The 19,696-nt window shown below is 41.2% G+C and overlaps 1 non-coding gene across 1 annotated transcript; it reads left to right on the top strand.

The window, feature by feature from the left end:
• The first annotated feature begins 18,528 nt into the window (after nucleotides 1-18,528).
• Nucleotides 18,529-18,600, top strand: trnaa-cgc (transfer RNA alanine (anticodon CGC)). The gene has a single exon. It is a non-coding gene; the product is annotated as a tRNA-Ala (tRNA).
• The last annotated feature ends 1,096 nt before the right edge of the window (nucleotides 18,601-19,696 follow it).

Raw genomic sequence — 19,696 nt, 5'->3', positions numbered from 1 at the left:
CGGCGTGCGCCCGTGCAGACATCTCGGCTTCCCGAGGCTCCCTTGCCGACGTACCGGCTTCCCATGCAGACGTCCCGGATTTCTGACGCTCCAGTGCGGAAGTCCCAGCTTCCCTTGCCGCCGGTCCCGATGTCCAGGCTTCCCGAGATGCCCGTCGTGACGTTCAGGCTGCCCAAGGTGCCCACGTGACGCCCAGCCTGCCCAAGGTGCTGGTCCTGACGTCCAGTTTGCCTGAGGTGCCCGTCCCGGCGCCTTGTCGCTTAGCCCCCATTCTGGCGCCTCTTTGTATAGCCTCCATCCCGGGGCCCGCGCCGACTCCCCACAGTTGGGATCCCATGTGGACTCCCCGCAGTGCCATGCTCGCACCAACTCCCCGCAGTCCGGTGCTCACACCAACTCCCCGTAGTGCCGTGCGGCTCCAGGTTCCCCCGGTGACTCCGTTGCTGTTCCTCCAGCAGACGACAACGACCGCGTTGCTGTTCCGCCAGCAGACGACCACATTGCTGTTCAGCCAGCAGATGACGACTCATTTGCCGTCACCGTATTCCTTGACATATTCTACTTTTAATTTGTGGTAATGACATCACACGGCCCTCTATCTATGGCGGAATGGAACTGCAATAGTGCCATTAGTTTGTGCTACTTTTGTGCTGGTTTGTGCTGTAAAAAGTTTTGTTTGTGCTGCTATCGTTTTTGAGATATTTACAATTCTTTTATAGATCGCTCTGAGATTAACCAGCCCCCCAATTTGATCTAAACCGGCTAAAAATAGTGTTAATCGTTTGTGCTTCGTTTGTGATGTAAAATTTGCCGTTTGCGCTGCAAAAGTTTTGAAGATATTCATTCTACTTTCACTTTGTAGTGATGCCATTACTCAGTTCAGAGGTTCCCAGCCCGAATGGTAAAATTCAACCTGCACCTTTGGCACAATTGTCTCAAATGAACATTGTAGTAGTTTGGAGAATTTCAGTAATTGTACCTCTGTACCCTTCAAGTATTCTGACGGGATTTGTCTTTCTACCTGCTGTTTTAATTGGACACGCATGGTCAGCTTGTGTCCTTTGTGCTCTTTGCACTCACCAGTGCAAAAGAAAATGAAGAGATGTCATTAAAATGATTTTAAATTAGTTACCAATGTGAGTGTCTGGGAAATTGACCACTTCAAATTGATAGGACGTCTAGTGATAACTCATTTAATTTAGTTTTCAAGTGCCGCATGATTGGTCGTCTATCATCATCAGTGCGTCTGAAAGAGTTCATAAATTCAGTGAGGCAAATAAGTATTTAGTCAACCACTAATTGTGCAAGTTCTCCCACTTGAAAATATTAGAGAGGCCTGTAATTGTCAACATGGGTAAACCTCAACCATGAGAGACAGAATGTGGAAAAAAACCCAGAAAATCACATTGTTTGATTTTTAAAGAATTTATTTGCAAATCATGGTGGAAAATAAGTATTTGGTCTATACCAAAAGTTCATCTCAATACTTTGTTATGTACCCTTTGTTGACAATAACGGTGGCCAAACGTTTTCTATAACTCTTCACAAGCTTTTCACACACTGTTGCTGGTATTTTGGCCCATTCCTCCATGCAGATCTCCTCTAGAGCAGTGATGTTTTGGGGCTGTTGTTGGGTTGGGCAACACGGACTTTCAACTCCCTCCTCACCCCGTAGTGTCAAAATGATAACAAGAACGGGAAGCAAAAATCCCAGAACCACACGGGTGGACCTAGTGAATGACCTACAGAGCGCTGGGACCACAGTAACAAAGGGTACTATCAGTAAAACAATGCGCCGCCAGGGACTCAAATCCTGCACTGCCAGATGTGTCGCCCTGCTGAAGAAAGTACATGTCCCGGCCCGTCTGCGGTTCGCTAAAGAGCATTTGGATGATCCAGAAGAGGACTGGGAGAATGTGTTATGGTCAGATGAAACCAAAATAGAACTGTTTGGTAGACACACAGGTTCTCGTCTTTAGAGGAAAAAGAATACTGAATTGCACCATACCCACTGTGAAGCATGGGGGTGGAAACATCATGCTTTGGGGCTGTTTTTCTGCAAAGGGACCAGGACGACTGATCTGTGTAAAGGAAAGAATGAATGGGGCCATGTATTGAGAGATTTTGAGTGAAAATCAGCAAGGGCATTGAAGATGAGACGTGGCTGGGTCTTTCAGCGTGACGATGATCCCAAACAAACAGCCAGGGTAACAAAGGAGTGGCTTTGTAAGAAGCATTTCAAGGTCCTGGAGTAGCCTAGCCAGTCTCCAGGGCTCAACCCCATAGAAAATCTGGGGAGGGAGTTGAAAGTCCGCGTTGCCCAACGACAGCCCCAAAACATCACTGCTCTAGAGGAGATCCGCATGGAGGAGTGGGCCAAAATACCACCAACAGTGTGTGAAAAGCTTGTGAAGAGTTACAGAAAACATTTGGCCTCCGTTATTGCCAACAAAGGGTACATAACAAAGTATTGAGATGACCTTTTGGTATTGACCAAATACTTATTTTCCACCATGATTTGCAAATAAATTCTTTAAAAATCAAACAATGTGATTTTCTTTTTTTTTTTTTTTTTTTTTTTTTTCATATTCTGTCTCTCATGGTTGAGGTTTACCCATGTTGACAATTACAGGCCTCTCTAATATTGTCAAGTGGGAGAACTTGCACAATTAGTGGTTGACTAAATACTGATTTGCCCCACTGTAAATGCATTCAGGGTTTTTATTCATGGAGTATCGAAAATGGTTTGGAGTTGGGATGTCCCAGATTCGATGTCGCGATCAGAAATCCTCGGGTGGGAATGATTGTGCTTTTTAAAACGTATTTATAGTTGCTGCCAGTTAGGGACCTTGCAGCTACAGTAATAGGGCAGTAGTACGTGGATCAAACACTTTTCTGTATGGAGGGGTTCCTGGGTATCCTCTTTGTCTCGTAACAAATGTTTTTAAGCACTTTAAATGTAATAATTATGTAATAAAGCTTTGAACATGTTACTGTCCCATCGAATTATTTTTAAACAACAATAAAGCAGAAAAATGATTGGCTTTTTAAAATGCTCCATTCAGTGAGTCCACTCAGCTGCTCACTTACACACAATGAGTTGCTGCAGCAACTGTTTAACAAGTTAAACGATGATTGACGCATGCGTCGCTTTAATCTTGCCAGAGAACCGAACTTGAAACATTAAACGTCTGTCAGTAATTGCTTTCTTTAACAAGCAACTCCAGTGCACGGGCTTACGAACAAAAAGCAGGGAGAGGGAGTGAGAGAGAGACTACGCGATCGGCTCAGGACAGCTCATGTTTATTTTATTTTTTTTAATTGAAAAAAAAATCCGCAATGGAGGGCACAAGTTTAAAGCGTGAATTTACGAGGAATCACAGTAATGCACTCAAATACCTGCACATGGTAGAGCAGGGTTAGCCAACTCCGGTCCTCGAAGGCCCCTATCCTCCCCCGGGCCACCCGCACGACCATCTACAGGCCCTCGGGGATGGCAAGAGGGGACGCACCACCAACCCCACGCCCGTCCCCAACCCGGGCCACGAGCCGCCGCCGCAGCCCCCCAGCCGACACGGCACGCCCCGGGGCCTCCAGCGGCCCACCAAGCCCAGGGCAGGGCAGGGTTCCCCGCCGTAGCGGGCAACATCCAGCCAATACACCGCCGCCCAGCCAGCGATCCGCAGCGGAGCACTGGGCGGATACCCAGTTAGAGAAGAGAGGGGAAGGCGGAGGCAGGAGAACGCCGAGGAGCCGTCATAGGGCGACGCGAGACCAGAGCCCCGACCACCCCCCACTCCCGCGACCGGCAGCCCAGGCAGAGTTGTCTCCCTCCTTTAAAACACCTGAATAAATAATCAGCTCATCAGTAAGCTCTGCAGGAGCCTGATTGGGATCCTGATTATTTGAGTCAGGTGTGTTGGAGGAGGGAGGACCGGAGTTGGCTAGCCCTGTGGTAGGGTTTAGAACACAAACTGTCAAATGGCAGCAAGTCAATATCTCGGCAAGCCGCCTAGGATCGATTTAAAGACACTGCTGATGAGCTGGAATTGGATGCAGGTACGAGGTTTGGAACGCATCCCAAAACAATCTGACCAGCAGCGGAATGTGACAAAGTCATGTCAGTCGTCATACTAGCTTCACTTGCTAGCTAGCACAGCTATTCTGCCAGTCCAGCCGACAAGTCTTTAAGACCGAGGTTCCCTTTAAAAGTCTTAACTTTTGAATTCAGTAGCTGTCCACTACAGTGACCACTGTCCCTTAACGGGTTAATTAGACCTATTGAACTGCTAATTAAACACTGCAGTGACCTTTATGCTGCTGTAACACATGAAGAAAAATGTTATTTTATCTCATTCCACACACCCATGCATCCAATAATCAACCTAACTAATGTCAGATCAATAGCAGTGACACGGAAAGTCTCCCCGGGCTTAATCAATAAGCTGGCCAATCAACGGTGAGTATTGATTGACAGATTAGTCGACTGAACCGTGTGCGAGGAGACCTGAATGTTGAATCATTTTCACTCACTATCCACGTGGTAGACGCGCAATTACCGTGTTTTTATCCCGCCTTGTAATGGCGCACGACCTCATTTTCTAACTGCAGACGTCTCAGATCTCGCCGGGAATCCGCGCGTTGATAATTGCCGAGCTTATTTAGCCGCCGCGTTGTGTTCGCTCTGCACATGTGAAGGACCTGACGGTAAAACAAACATGAAGGACGTGACGATAAAACATGCACGCCGGTCGATTGCAATGCCTGCAAATTAAATGCGGGGGATTGTGTTTGAAGTTGGAAAAAGTTTGTTTTTCTCAAGACTCTTAACTCCTTTTACGATTACTAAAAACAGATGTTAGTTTTGTTAAAATGTCTTTGATGTTCACAAAATACGTACACTTAGGCTCCTAGATGACAAATTGGTCTTAGACATTTACAAGAATAGACATTGTTTTTCGAAAAGACAATCCCAGAGTGCCAGCCGATTTCTAGTATTTTGACTCATCTTTCAAGTAGAGTTGCACCGATACCAATTTTCGGCTCCCGATTTCGACACCCGGCCAATACCGATACTGTACCAATATATATATTTTTTAAATATATATACAGTACTGGCCAAAAGCAATGCCACCCCTGCAATTCTCAATTATCAATGCTTTGGTATTACTTATTTTGAAAAAAACACAAAAGAGAATGGAAAAAAAATTAAATCATTATGATTTTTCACAAAACTCCAACAATGGGCCGGACAAAAGTATTTGCACCCTTTAAAAAGTCATGTGATGCTTCTCTAATTTGTCTATTTAACAACACCTGTTACTTACCTGTGGCACATAACAATTGGTGGCAATAACTAAATCACACTTGCAGCCAGTTAAAATGGATTAAAGTTGACTCAACCTATGTCCTGTGTCCTTGTGTGTACCACATTGAGCATGGAGAAAAGAAAGAAGACCAAAGAACTGTCTGAGGACTGGAGAAGCAAAATTGTGAGGAATCATGGCCAATCTCAAGGCTACAAGTCCCTATCTCCAAAGACCTGAATGTTGCTGTGTCTACTTTGCACAGAGTCATCAATAAGTGTAAAGCCCATGGCACTGTGCCTAACCTCCCTAGATGTGGACGGACAAGAAAAATTGGCGGGAAATTTCAACGAAAGATTGTGCGGATGGTGGATAAACAACCTCGACTAACATCCAAACAAGTTCAAGCTGTCCCGCAGTCCGACAGTACAACACTGTCAACCCGTACTATCCGTCGGCGTCTGAATGAAAAGGGACTTTATGGTAAGATACCCAGGAAGACCCCACTTCTGACCCAGAAACATATAAAAGCCAGGCTGGAGTTTGCCAAAACTTACCTGGGTGCGGGTGGGTCTGCGGTGTATCGCCTGCTCCAAGTGGGGATCCTGTCCTGCCCTGGGTTTAGGGGGGGGGCCGCAGCGGTGACTCGTGGGCCGGGTGGGCAGGCGGTAGTGGGGGCGCGTCCCCTCATCCCTTCCATGAAGGCCGGTTGATAGGGCTTGGATGGTCCAGGGGACCACCTTGGATTGGGATGACGGCGGCCCCCTTCCTTGTGCTGCGGGAGGAGGGATGGGCTGCGCTGCCCCCCCCCTACCCCGGATTGGCTGGGAAGGGCCGTGGCCCTGGAGCGGCTCCCACGAGACATTTCCACTCACCTGCAGGAATATCACGTGTTCGATGGGATTCACCCATGACTCAGTGCAATCAAACAATAGATCACTCAAACAAGCAATCAAGCAGCATAGGTGTGAAGGAGGGGGCTTTCACTCTTGATAGCTGCCATTAGCATCTTGAATATTTACAAATCCAGATTTCTTTGTTAGGGCCTCCGCCCCTTCTTCCTGAGCCCATCCTCAGGTGAGGGGAGCTTGGCTGATTACAGGTCAGACGGGTGGAGCAGCCACAGCTGAGAGCCAGCTTTAAAAGCCCAGCAGACGCACCACCACGTCGCCCGATCAACTCGTCTGGTTCCACCGTCAGTTGTTTCTCGCATTGCTTTGACAATTTCATCTGATCACCGGCTCACGACTTGTTATTTCTATTGCCCCAGGACCTGTTCTCTGCGCGTCCCTTGTCGGATTCCACACCTGCCTCCTTCCGAGCTCCCTCGCCTCATGTCGGCTCAGCCACCCCAAGCAGCACAAGCTACAACAATACATTCCACCTGTTAGTCGCTAATAAATCATTGCTCATCACAAGCCCTGTTTGTCTGCACTGGGATCCTCTCCTTATTGCGCTCCCTAACATTCTTAATTCCTGGGTTAGTGTAAAAATGATGAGAGGGCCATGTGGCATGAAACTACGACTAGCATCCAGAACTGTAGCAAAACCAGACTGTCTACATTTTAGAAAATTGAGTGATAGAACATCTGGGACAAATCCCATCAAGCACTTTTACTTTGTCTTGACAAGTCCAACATTCAGTTCTCAAGGTGCACAGTTTATTATGTTGAAGCACACAATGACCAAAGAACTTTCCACAGCAGCTCAAACAGCTGTTTTGTCACAGCAAACACAAGCCTCAGTATACAGTACATAGTAGGTAAACTGCAGCTTTTGGAATATGTAAAAAGGTTGTCCACCCGACTGCTTGCCTGAGCGGTCCACTGTCCAACAAAGCCAAGGCAGCCCTGCCCTGCAAACACTGAGGATGCTAATTGGAGCAATCCAACCCTGTGGTTTTGTGAGTGTGAATGGGAATGACTAATGAGGACCTCAGTGCTCACAAAAGATATGCTGGTTAGGGTCAGATGACCCTTCTCTGGTTACAAAAGTGATTTGTATCAACTGATCCACCCTTGGTAGTTCTAGTTAAGTGATCAGGTAGCATAGAATAGGATGCCAACATATCCCCACTCAAAAGGGATTCACACAAATACGGGGTTGTACACCTCACATGGCTGATTTGTGTACAATTCACCCCTCCCAATCACGTAGCTTTCTGACCCCCCTCCTCTTTCTCCTTGGTCATCAGGCCAATTTTCTTCTTTTTGGATTTATGCATGCCAGTGACATAAACTCACAGGGACGTTTTGGTCATCAGGTGTTAACCGGAGATACAACTAGCTAACGATAGCACCAACATATTCATAGTTAGTGTAGGTGCTCAATGTATTTCATGTTGTTGTTTGAGCTAATTCTGTCTCTCTCGCCTCTATTTTCTTCTGTTCCCTCATAACCCCTTCCTTTTCATTGCCTTCTCCTAATAAACGAGGCACATTGAATGATCACAATAGGAGTATGTCATACTCCCATGTGATACATTAAAACTGTTCAGACCAATCGGACACTCAGATCCCTATTTTCCATGACAAGCAGCTGAACAGGACAGGTTAAAAAAACATTCTGTTACATTCTGCACCTGGTCAGATTGTTTTGTTACAGAGCTTTAGGATGAGTTGCCGACATCATATCTGGATCCAATTCTTGCTCATCAGCAGTTTATTTAAACCGATCCTAGGCGGGTTGTCGAGATATTGACTTGCTGCCATTTGACAATTTGTATTCTCGATCCCTTAGCTGCTAGTTGCATCCTTGCCTTGGTTTTTCGTTCGTCTGCCACCTTCGTTTTTGGAACTTTTGACCTTGTACAGGTATTTGAGTGTATTATTTGTTTTCACCCTGCTTTTGCGGCACTTTTTCTTCATATTGTGCAGGGTGGCATTAAATGAGATTTTTCTGGAATTGTGTGAAATGAATCAAGACATACAAAAGTGAGACAATTAAGAAGAACATCAGGCCCACACAGTCATTTCACGCCTCCAGGGAGCGAGACCTTCACGCTCCGTTTAGGTAACACACAAACTTTTCACAGGTATTCATTTGAGACAGTTCACCTGGGGAGGATTGAAAATCCATAAAGACATCTTGATAAAATGGGCATTTGCTTGTTAGACAGGTACAATGCAAGTGAACTTTAGACCATTTCTGGATTATTTCTTGCTGTGGTTTACTTTTATTCTGCACGGATGGTCCTTTCTCTCAGGATTACTGTTTTTAATACGCCTTTTCAATTCTTTGCCTCATTTGTGTTGCAAATCCAACGCTTCTCTATCCATGTCACCGCCTCCGGTTGCTTCAGCATCCACATTGTTGCTAAGCTACTTAGCATCTAAGATGCTCAATATGTACGCAATGACGGCCAAACACCGTACTCTCTAACCACAAATCTGAGCCGTAAATGTGGCATTGTTATGCAGTGGTGTAATATTAATACTGTAGTTTTTGGACTTTAACTCATTTGCTCCTAAAAACGTATAAATACGTTCTATTTTTAATTGTTTCAGTGTCCCAAAAACGTATTTACCGTCATTTTTGGACTACAAGCCGCTACTTTTTTCCCTCGTTTTAAATCATGCGGCTTATAGTCCAGTGCGGCTTATTTGTTGATTTATTTGGGTTAATGCTAGGTAACACTTTATTTGACAGTAGCGTGATAAGACTGCCATCATGGGCATTAATGAATGCTTATGACAAATGTCATTAAGTGTAATCCAGCAAATTATGTCACCAACTCCATTTATGACCAGCCCGGATCTTTTAAAACCATTCAAAAGGGACATAACACAAAATGACATCTGTCATAAGCATTATGTAATGCTCACTGCAGTGTCATGTCATAATTATGATGGTTTTATGACGGTCTGATGGCACCACCTTCAAATAAAGTGTTAATAAATTCAATAACTAGGAATTAATGAAACAACTAGAACAGTAACTGAAGAAATAATCAGTACAGAACATGAATTTTGATGTATTTACATCTGTAGGGCTGCAATGCATGCTAGGAGGCATGTTGGATGACAACAGTGTTGACAGCAGCTGGCAGTAGAGGTTGACTGTCTACAAGAGAACAATGATGGCCAAATGAAGCTTCCTGAAGCAATTAAGCTTTGGAGCTAATTGGTTCAAAGCTTCATGGTGGTTCATTTGGTCTGATGACAGTCTTATGATGCCGCTGTTAAATAAAGTGTTACCGGTTGATATTTTTTGGTGTAAATATCCCATAATACAGTGAGGATAGCTGCGGCTTATAGTCCAGTGCGGCTTATCTGTGAACGGATGTCGTTTTTCTGTTAAATTTAGTGGGTGGCGGCTTATAGTCAGGTGCGCCTTATAGTGCGAAAATTACGGTATACGTTTATACGTTTTTTTTATTTATTTTTTTTTGACAATTGGCATCTCTAAGTTCTGTTGCACCTAAACTGCAATGCACAATGCTCAAAACTCATTTTAAAGAAATAAAACTAGCCACTGGAGGGCAGTAGCACATTTTGTAAGAACTCATCTCGGGCCAAGAAAGGAAGTGAAGAAAAATAGCTAGGAAACAGAAGTTGGAGGTATCCTGTGAAGACGCGTAGGAATTTGAGAAAAATGTGGAGACCGGGGTTAGACCCAAAGAAAACGAAACCATCGTCAAAGAAGGATTTGAAAAAAATTAGGTCTGTCAAAATTATCTCGTTAACGGGCGGTAATTAATTTTTTTAAATGAATCACTTTAAAATATTTGACGCAATTAACGCACATGCCCCGCACAAACAGATTTAAATGACAGCATCAGTCACGGCCACTTGTTACGTGTGTTTATTGGAGTTTTGTCGTCCTCTGCTGGCGCTTGGGTGCGACTGATTTTATGGGTTTAAGCTAGCCAGTGTTTGAAAAATACAGGGAGAACAGTCTGGCCTGGCCAGGCAAGGTTTAAGCACCATGAACATTGGGTAATTATTGACATCAACAATGGCGAGCTACTAGTTTATTTTTTGATTGAAAATTTTCCAATTTTTATTAAAACGAAAACATTAAGAGGGGTTTTAATATAAAAATTCTATAACTTGTACTAACATTTATCTTTTAAGAACTACAAGGGTTTTATCCATGGATCGCTTAAACAGAATGATGATGTTAATGCCGTCTTGTTGATTTATTGTTATGATAAACAAATATAATACTTATGTACAGTATGTTGTATGTATATATCCGTCTTGTGTGTTATCTTTCCATTCCAACAATAATTTACTGAAAAATATGGCATATTTTATTGATGGTTTGAATTGCGATTAATTACGATTAATTAATTTTTAAGCTGTAATTATCTCGATTAAAAATTTGAATAGTTTGACAGCCCTAGTTTTTTTACTTTTCGTGGTCGGTTCTGCTCCCCATTAATCGCAATAATTTAACTGTTTCTTGTCGAATTTAGAGGGTGCGACTGATATTATGGGTTTAAGCTAGCCAGTGTTTGAAAACTACAGGGCGAACAGTCTGGCTGTGCCAGGCAAGGTTTAAGCACAATGAGCATTGTGTAATTATTGACATCAACAATGGCGAGCTACTAGTTTATTTTTTGATTAAAAATTTTACAAATTTTATTAAAACGAAAACATTAAGAGGGGTTTTAATATAAAATTTCTATAACTTGTTCTAACATTTATCTTTTAAGAACTACAAGGGTTTTATCCATGGATCGTTTTAACAGAATGTTGATGTTAATGCCGTCTTGTTGATTTATTGTTATGATAAATAAACACAATACTTATGTACAGTATGTTGTATGTATATATCCGTCTTGTGTGTTATCGTTCCATTCCAACAAAAAATTACAGAAAAATATGGCAAATTTTATAGATGGTTTGAATTGCGATTAATTACGATTAATTAATTTTTAACCTGTGATTAACTCGATTAAAAAATTTATCGTTTGACAGCCCTAAAAAAATTTATCATGATGAGACAGACGGTGACGACCACAACAGCATCAGGTTCCACACGCGTTTGCGGAGCTTACGTTGCGTTACTCCTGAGCCCGAGGTTGAAACCAACGATGAAGATGATGAAAAAAGTGAGACCGATCTTGATCCGGACTCATCAGATTACTGGGAGCCACCTCATTCAACCGGGAGCAGCCAAGAGCCTTCCCCGTTGTTATGTGCGCAAATAGTTTAACAGTTCAGTAGTTTATTTATGTGTCAATAAATTGTTACTTTGCGATCAGAAACTCTATGTGTCTTGTTGTTTATGTTATTTTGTAGAACGAAAACATTATTCAGATTTTTGGGATGTCACAAAAGCGAAAAATAGCTGTGTTAAAGTCAAAGTTATGTATGTTTGAAATGTATGCTTTTACAAAAAGCTCATTTTCTGTTTTTTCATCAGAAATTGGAAAAAAGATTTGAACGAATGTTTTTTTTCTACTGAAAGAAGAGAGTCTAATCTTTTTTTTTGGTGGGTTCCATGTTTATATAGCAATAGAACAGAATTTTCTGTGGGCCTTGCAAAATCAGTCAAAAGCCAGTAAAACGGCCGGGAGCGAAGGGCCTTGCTCTGGTGAAAATGGCTGGGAGTGAATGAGTTAAGGTACACTTGATTATAAGTCGCACCCACTAAATTTGACAAGAAACAGTTACATTATTGCGATTAATGGGGAGCAGAACCGACCACGTCAAGTAAAAAAAACTAGGGCTGTCAAACGATTAAAATTTTTAATCGAGTTAATCACAGCTTAAAAATTAATTAATCGTAATTAATCGCAATTTAAACCATCTATAAAATATGCCATATTTTTCTGTAAATTATTGTTGGAATGGAAAGATAAGACACAAGATGGATATATACATTCAACATACGGTACATAAGTACTAGAGATGTCCCGATCGATCGGGATGCCGATCACGTCATTTTGAAAAAATATCGGCCAAGCCTTTTTTTAATATATATATATATTTTTTTAATTAAGTCGTTTTCTAATTGTATTTAACGTTACAGCCATAATATGTTACACTTATCCAGAGTCTTTAGTTTAGGCTTAAGGTAGGGTTATCAAATTTATCCCAATAACGGCGGTAATTATTTTTTTTTTAAATGTATCACGTTAAAATATTTAACGCAAGTAATGCATGCGCTGCACGACCCACTCACGCAATGTCGCGCTCAATCTGTAGTGGCGCCGTTTTACATATATAGACAGATAAAATGCAGCGTAAAATGAGTAGAGTGAATTTTGGCAGCCTTTGGAGCCTTTTTTCAGTTGGCTAAAGCCATACAATCCCTCTCCCTACGATTAGAAATATCATGGGAAGCAATGTGGGGAAGCAATGTAGCAATTGATCTTTTTCTTAACACCTAATGTTATTTCCCAATGCAGAGAAGATATATCAATTGGTAGCACTACATACAGTCATGGTTCCACTTCCCATCATGCATTTGGGCATGGCCTTCAGTATCATTTACTAAAAGCTCAACAAATACACTAGATGGCAATATTTAGTCACAATATACAAAGTCACAGGTCTTTCTAGCCGTGGATCCCTCTCACAGAAAGAATGTTAATAATGTAAATGCCATCTTGAGGATTTGTTGTCATAATAAACAAATACAGTATTTATGTACTGTATGTTGAATGTATATATTCGTCCGAGTTTTATTCATTTTTTTCTTAATGCATTGCCAAAATGTATATGATCGGGAAAAATTATCGGGAATGATTGGAATTGAATCGGGAGCAAAAAAAAAAAAGCAGTCGGATCGGGAAATATCTGGATCGGCAGATACTCAAACTAAAACGATCGGGATCGGATCGGGAGTAAAAAAACATGATCGGAACAACCCTAATAAGTACTGTATTTGTTGATTATAACAATAAATCAACGAGATGGCATTAACATTATTACCATTCTGTTAAAGCGATCCATGGATAGAAAGACTTGTAGTTCTTAAAAGATAAAAAAAAAGTTAGTTATAGAAATTTTATATTAAAACCCCTCTTAATGTGTTTGTTTTAATAAAATTTGTAAAATTTTCAATCAAAAATAAACTACTAGCCCGCCATTGTTGATGTCAATAATTACACAATGCTCATTGTGCTTAAACCTTGCCTGGCACGGCCAGACTGTTCTCCCTGTATTTTTCAAACACTGCCAAGCTTAAACCCATAGTTCTTCCCAGTTTACAACATGCTTCAAGAGGAAAATATTGCTTCTCGTTACGAAGAGAAATTTCAGGATACGAGAAGCAAAAGTATGGGCTGCAGTGTTGTTTTTTCGTCAACGATAAATATAACGGAAATTTTTCGTCGACGAACAATTTTTTCATGACGATGACCGGACGATAACACGCTAAAAATGTGTTTTGGGAGACTAAAATATAACGAGACGAATGCCAGTTTTTTTTTTGACGAGACGAGAACAAGACGAAAATGTGCAAGTTTCCTTCACATGTTCAAAATGTGTGATATTTTCTGTGTCGTCAGCGTGAAGTGCTGTGCCCCAATCTCCGACTCACCATGCAGTGTCCTCTACAATCTCCAGGCTTGCACACACGGTAAGATTTGTTTTGTTATCTTGGCCAGAGAGATTATGCAATGTTGCTTTAGCCTTTAAAGGTCTGTGTTGGTGATTATGACGCACTAAGTGTGCCTCGTCATGTTAGCATACCATTCAAGTTAGCTTTAGGCTAATGCTAACTCTTGGACTCTTATTTATTTGTGGCATATATTTCTTCAAATATAATGCACAATATTGTTTTTCTGTAATTTTGTCTGTTTTGCATTTTGTTTGTAATTTTTTAAATTTAAAAAAATTATAAATCTTGCCGGAGCTCATCAATTTTCTTCTTCTTTTTGGATTTATGCATGCCAATGACATAAACTCACAGGCACGTTTTAGTTAAACTGCTTTCTTTGTCTGAGGCTACTACCTGTTTTGTCACTAAGCAACCAGCGCCAAATATGGGCAAGATTGTGCATTCCTGTGACGTTCTGCAAACAAAAGGCAGTGTTTAAGCGCCTTTTGAGTAAAGCCCTGAACTGAGATTCTGAGCATTGTTGTTGTCAGGCAGCAGTGTTGACTCTGTGTTTTTTGTCCTCCACATATCATAAGTATTAATCTGACTCAGGCAAACCGCGCTTATTTTTTGACTGGGCATCCTTAAAGGTGGGGATCAGTGACATTTCATCCACTCCGTGTTCCTTTGCCCCTGCAGCCCACAGTGTGATTAAATTCACGGCCCCCCAGACACAAGCCGGAGAGCGCCAACAACCGTATGAGCCAAATAACTCCTCTGGTTTGTGCATCTGGTCGAGTGGCGTCAGATGGGTCGTTTCTGATGCAAGTTGGGTAAAGCCAGATGGCTATGGACATGGCAACATGCCCTTGTGCCCAGGGGGCCACAGGGGAGAAGAGGCAAGGGGCCATTTCACCAAAATCACAAAAGCAATATCCAAAACTAACAAGTTTTTGAAGTTACCCTTTCAGTTAAAGTTTCAGATACTCTGGCACTGATACCATTTTTCAGCTCCCTGTACCGATTCCGACACCTGGCTGTATGGTATCGGCTGATACTGATGTTGTACTCTTCTTTTAATTAAAAATTACTGCATACTGATTTGAATGCAAAGTCATTAGCCACGTTTACATGCTGACTTTTATTCATAGCGATTCAAATCATTCCGAATGGAAATTTAAGATCAGCTGTTTACATGTCATTTCATCTATTCCGATCCAGCGTTTACATGTGACTGCCTTTATTCCGAAAGGACGTTTGACAACTGCCGTCTGACATGCGCAGATTAATCAAAACAAAGCGTCACGTTGCAAAACATGGAGATCGATCATCGGAGTGCTGCTGTTTTAACTTTAACCCACTTGTTGTGTTTGTGGGGTCGTATCCGCTTCTGCTGTTTTGCTCTTTTGCCTTGTAGTAGCCGGTTTTCCACCGGTTTCTAATCTGGTCAACGCTCCGGTCTATTCCGGCTTCGTGTAACTTCTCGTGAACATTTTTAAATAGTTCACTGTTCCTCGTTGTACGCCCGTCTAAGCGAGCAATTATATTCAATTCTTTTAAAGTTTGAATTAAATACAATCTTTCCGCCGGACTCCAATTAGGTGCGCTGTGCTTGGAAGCCATGTTGCAAGTGACGTTACTTACGTCACAAAGTGACGTCACCACGTCAGTACGGAGCATGTGCAGAAAGAACGCAACCAGACACCATTCCGCTTCCCTGTTTACATGATATAATTTTACTTCTAATCGGTTTGGGAAAAGGAATATTCCACCCCTGTGAATCGGAATGAAATTCCATTCGGTTTGGGCCTGTTCATTCCGAATGAGGTGTTTATATGGAACACATTTATTCGGTTTGAACAAATATTCCGATTGTAATTGGAATATTTGGCTCCATGTAAACGTAACAATTGTTATAATGGCTTGGTCAGACACTACTGAATTCATTGGTTGCCATTGATGGCGCTACGTTGTTCATTCGCGAATTGCTGCTAGTCCTCCCATTTCAAATGGATTGTACGTCTACTAGTGATCAACTCATTGAAATTCACAGCAGAAGGCTGATTGGAAGCCACAGTTGACGTGTATAACAAGGATGATTGGAAGCCACAGTGGACGTGTATAATCATCTTTTTACGGTGACGTGCGTAGTCTTAGGTAGGGCAACCAGCGCTTGAAAAGTACATATTAGTATGAGTATTGCAGAGGATTGGCATTTTATTTCTTAGTACTCGCTAATCATGTGATGTCCTTTTAGTTTGTGTGGATGGATGGATGGATGGATGGATGGATGGATGGATGGATGGATGGATGCTTTCACAGCATGACCCTTGAAAGGAATAGGCAAGTAACAGTTTGAAACAATGGTTAAGGTTTTAAAATACGGTTTTAGTCCTGTGTTTAGGTTTCAGGCATTGGTTACGGATTTGAATGAGCGTTTTTTCATTTCATACAGTTTTGGTTTTAAGGAGGATTTTGGGTTCATGTTAGGGTTTTAAACAAATATTAAAGACAAAGTTATGGTTGCAAGTAATGATTTTTGATAATAAGGCTGCCAAACAAAATCCAAATTCAAACTAAGGTTAGGATTTCAAAATGGAGTTTCACACAATAGGGTTTTATTTTTTAGGTCTTATTTTTGGTTACTTGACTTCAATAAACCACTTGTCTATTGTCATTGTTGTAACAATAAACAATCACTCTAGTTAAGTGTGATACAGCAGGATTTTTTTTTGCTTTTGCGCCTTCTGGATCAACAGTAAATTACACACAGTGAAATGCACCCAGATTGGTGTTGGATAACCTTTATGAAACCCCCGCATGGCTTGACTGGAGGCTTAACTCCAGATCTTCCAATGGAGAGCCATAAAGTAAAGACTGAATAGTTGTGGTAGTTTGCAGAAAGTAGTGAGTCACACCGCGGATTCGCACTGACATTTATCATGTGTCTCTGGATAAGGCTGAAACCAGTCCTCAGATACCTTTGTGGGTTTTTGTCTTCAGCATACTGTAGGCCTACAAGAATGAATTTTATGCATGCTTTAATCATTTTCTTATCAGGGTTTTAAGATTGGATAAGGTTTCAATTGAAATTTAATATGAATAAGTTCTGAGTTAGAATTTCAATAAAGGAATTCAATAGGAAAGCCGTGTCAGGGGAAGCAGAGCCTTGTAACATTACATTAATTTCTCACTTAATTTTGTTCTCTATTGCCTGTTGTTCAGATTTCCTTCTAAGTTGAATAATAGTGTATCCACAATTTTCATTCATAACATTTCTTATTTTGAATATTTGCTGTTTTAATTGTAAGTTTAAGCTAGTGATCTTGAAACATTCAAGACAGTTGATACAATTGGGGTTCAAGTATAGTTATGGTTTGAACCATGGGTCATAGTTTCGAGTAGTGCTGCAACGATTAATCGGTTAACTCCAGTAATTCGATTAGAAAAAAGCTTTGAATCAAATTTATTGCTTCGAGGATTCGTTAAATTAGAATGGCGTTGTAATGGTTTGTTTTGAAAGCGTTTGCATTTATTTTAATCGATTTGGGCGGATACGCTTCCCTCAACAGTGACTATGATGTAACTCATTTAACATGACTGAAACCAGCTGCTCCCTGTCGAGATCAACTAAAGGTACATTTTTGTTTGAGCTAATATGTTTTTATGCATTCGTAATTTAGTTTAAAGGTATATTTAGCAGTTTTTTTGTGGGATTATGTGTTTTAACATTAAGAGCGTTGTAAAAAAAAAAAAAAAAAAAAGTTAGCATTTTATAGCATTTAAGCTAGCAGACTTCTGCTATGCCAGTTAGCCATTTTTGTTGTTGTTGTTGTTGTACTTAGATCCTCATTTGTATATTTATTTATCTTATACCGTATTTTAATTTTGTTTTAAATGCATTTATTGCTCTTGTGAAACGAAAATTCAATTCTGCATAGTTTGAAGAAAAACTTTATTTACAATTTTATTTGGCACACGCATACAATGCGTTTTTGAAAGTGCAATTTTAGCAAGCTAAGCTAATCTCCTAAAATTGATTCTGCACGCATTAAATGTTCCTAATAAGATTACTCGATTATTCGAACTACCGTAATTTTCGCACTATAAGGCGCACCTGGCTATAAGCCGCCACCTACTGAATTTGGCACGAAAACGGCATTTGTTCATAGCTAAGCCGCACTGGACTATAAGCCGCAGCTGTCCTCACTGTATTGTGGGGTATTTAAACCAAAAGATATTAACCGTTCACACTTTATGTGACAGCGGTGTCATACGACTGTAAAAAGACCAAATGAACCACCTTTGCAGGCAATTGGTTAAAAGCTTCATTGCTTCAAGAAGCTTCATTTGGCCATCATTGCTCCCTTGGGGGAGACAGTCAACCTCTGCAGCCACGTGCTGTAAACACTGTTCTTGTCCAACATGCCTCCTAGGATGCATTGCAGCGCTACGTAAATAACAAATCAAAATTCATGTTCTGTGCTAATTCTTCAATTACTGTTCCAGTTGTTTCATTAGTTGAAAGTTATGGTATTTGGTAACACTTTATTTGACATTGGCTCTATAAGACTGTCATTAGATAATCATAATTATGACATGACATTGTCATGACCATTAATGAATGCTTATAACGGATTTCATTTAGTGTTTTTTGGGAAAATTATCTTGCTTTTGAATGGATGAAGTTTGAAACATAAAAGTCAGAGCACATGCTGTGCTCTGTGGGGAAGTAGCTCAGTGGTAGAGCGTGTGCTTCGCATGTACGAGGTCCTGGGTTCAATCCCCAGCTTCTCCAAATAATTCTCAAATGCAGGTACTTACTTTATCCATTATTGCAGCAAGCAAACTCCCAATGATTGAAGCTAAAAAGAGGGTTGCTGCAACAAACCAATGAGCCAAAACACAGAAGTAAATCAACTTTGGAATGGAGTGGCCAAGTCCAGACTTGAACCCCATTGAGATGCTGTGGCATGACTTAAAGACAGTGATTCATGCCAGACATCACAGGAATATGACTGAACGACAGCAGTTTTGGAGAGAAGAATGGTCCAAGATTAGTCCTGATCGATGTGCCAGATTGATCAGCAGTTACAGGAAGTGTTTGGTTGAAGTTATTCCGGCCAAAGGGTGGGGGGCACAAAATATTAAATGTGATGGTTACTGGTGCACGATAATTATCGGTCCGATAATAGGAATTATGACGTCATCCCGATAAATCCAATAACATTATTAATATGTATTGTGCTGGCTTTACAGTTTACAGTGACTTTACACACTAGTAGCATATAGGAAATCAGTTGACCATTTGCGGGGCATTGCTCCCACCTGCTGGTCAAAATAATTCGTTGCATCTACTTTTTGTCACAGTAGTTTTGTTCACATAACAAGCTCATTCACATACACATTGCGGTGTCTAGCGGTCGCATTGACAATCGTGAATGCTTTCTGTTACGTTTCCGCCTCGGAAATATGTCTGTAAGTATTTTATGTTTACTATAACATATGGATGTGCACCATATGTTTACTTCTGTGGTGAAGGGTCATATGGACATAACTTCATAAGTTGTGTTATAGAAGCCAGCCAATGCTTTAGTAGCTCAAGCTAGTGTGCTATGCTATACATATAATAGTTGTGTATATACGTGTATTGTGCAGTTTGTTGTATATTGAGTACTGAATATGTGTATTTTTCTGTTGTACTTTCACATTGTTAAGACGAGCGTCTTCCTATAAAAGCAAGAAAAGACGAAGCCTTGTGGTTTATGGAAGTTCATTCATTTTTAGCCAGCTGTCGGTCAGTGCAGCAGTGAAACGCACTGTTTTGTTCATGTCATTATGAAAAATCTGGTGAGATCAAAGGCAAATCTATGTTGAAACCACCACTAGTTTTT

The sequence above is a fragment of the Corythoichthys intestinalis genome, chromosome 11 (assembly GCF_030265065.1).
Source record: "Corythoichthys intestinalis isolate RoL2023-P3 chromosome 11, ASM3026506v1, whole genome shotgun sequence".
Classification (NCBI taxonomy): Eukaryota; Metazoa; Chordata; class Actinopteri; order Syngnathiformes; family Syngnathidae; genus Corythoichthys; species Corythoichthys intestinalis.
The sequence above is the reverse complement of the archived record's forward strand: the minus strand, read 5'-3'. Positions and strand labels throughout refer to the sequence as shown.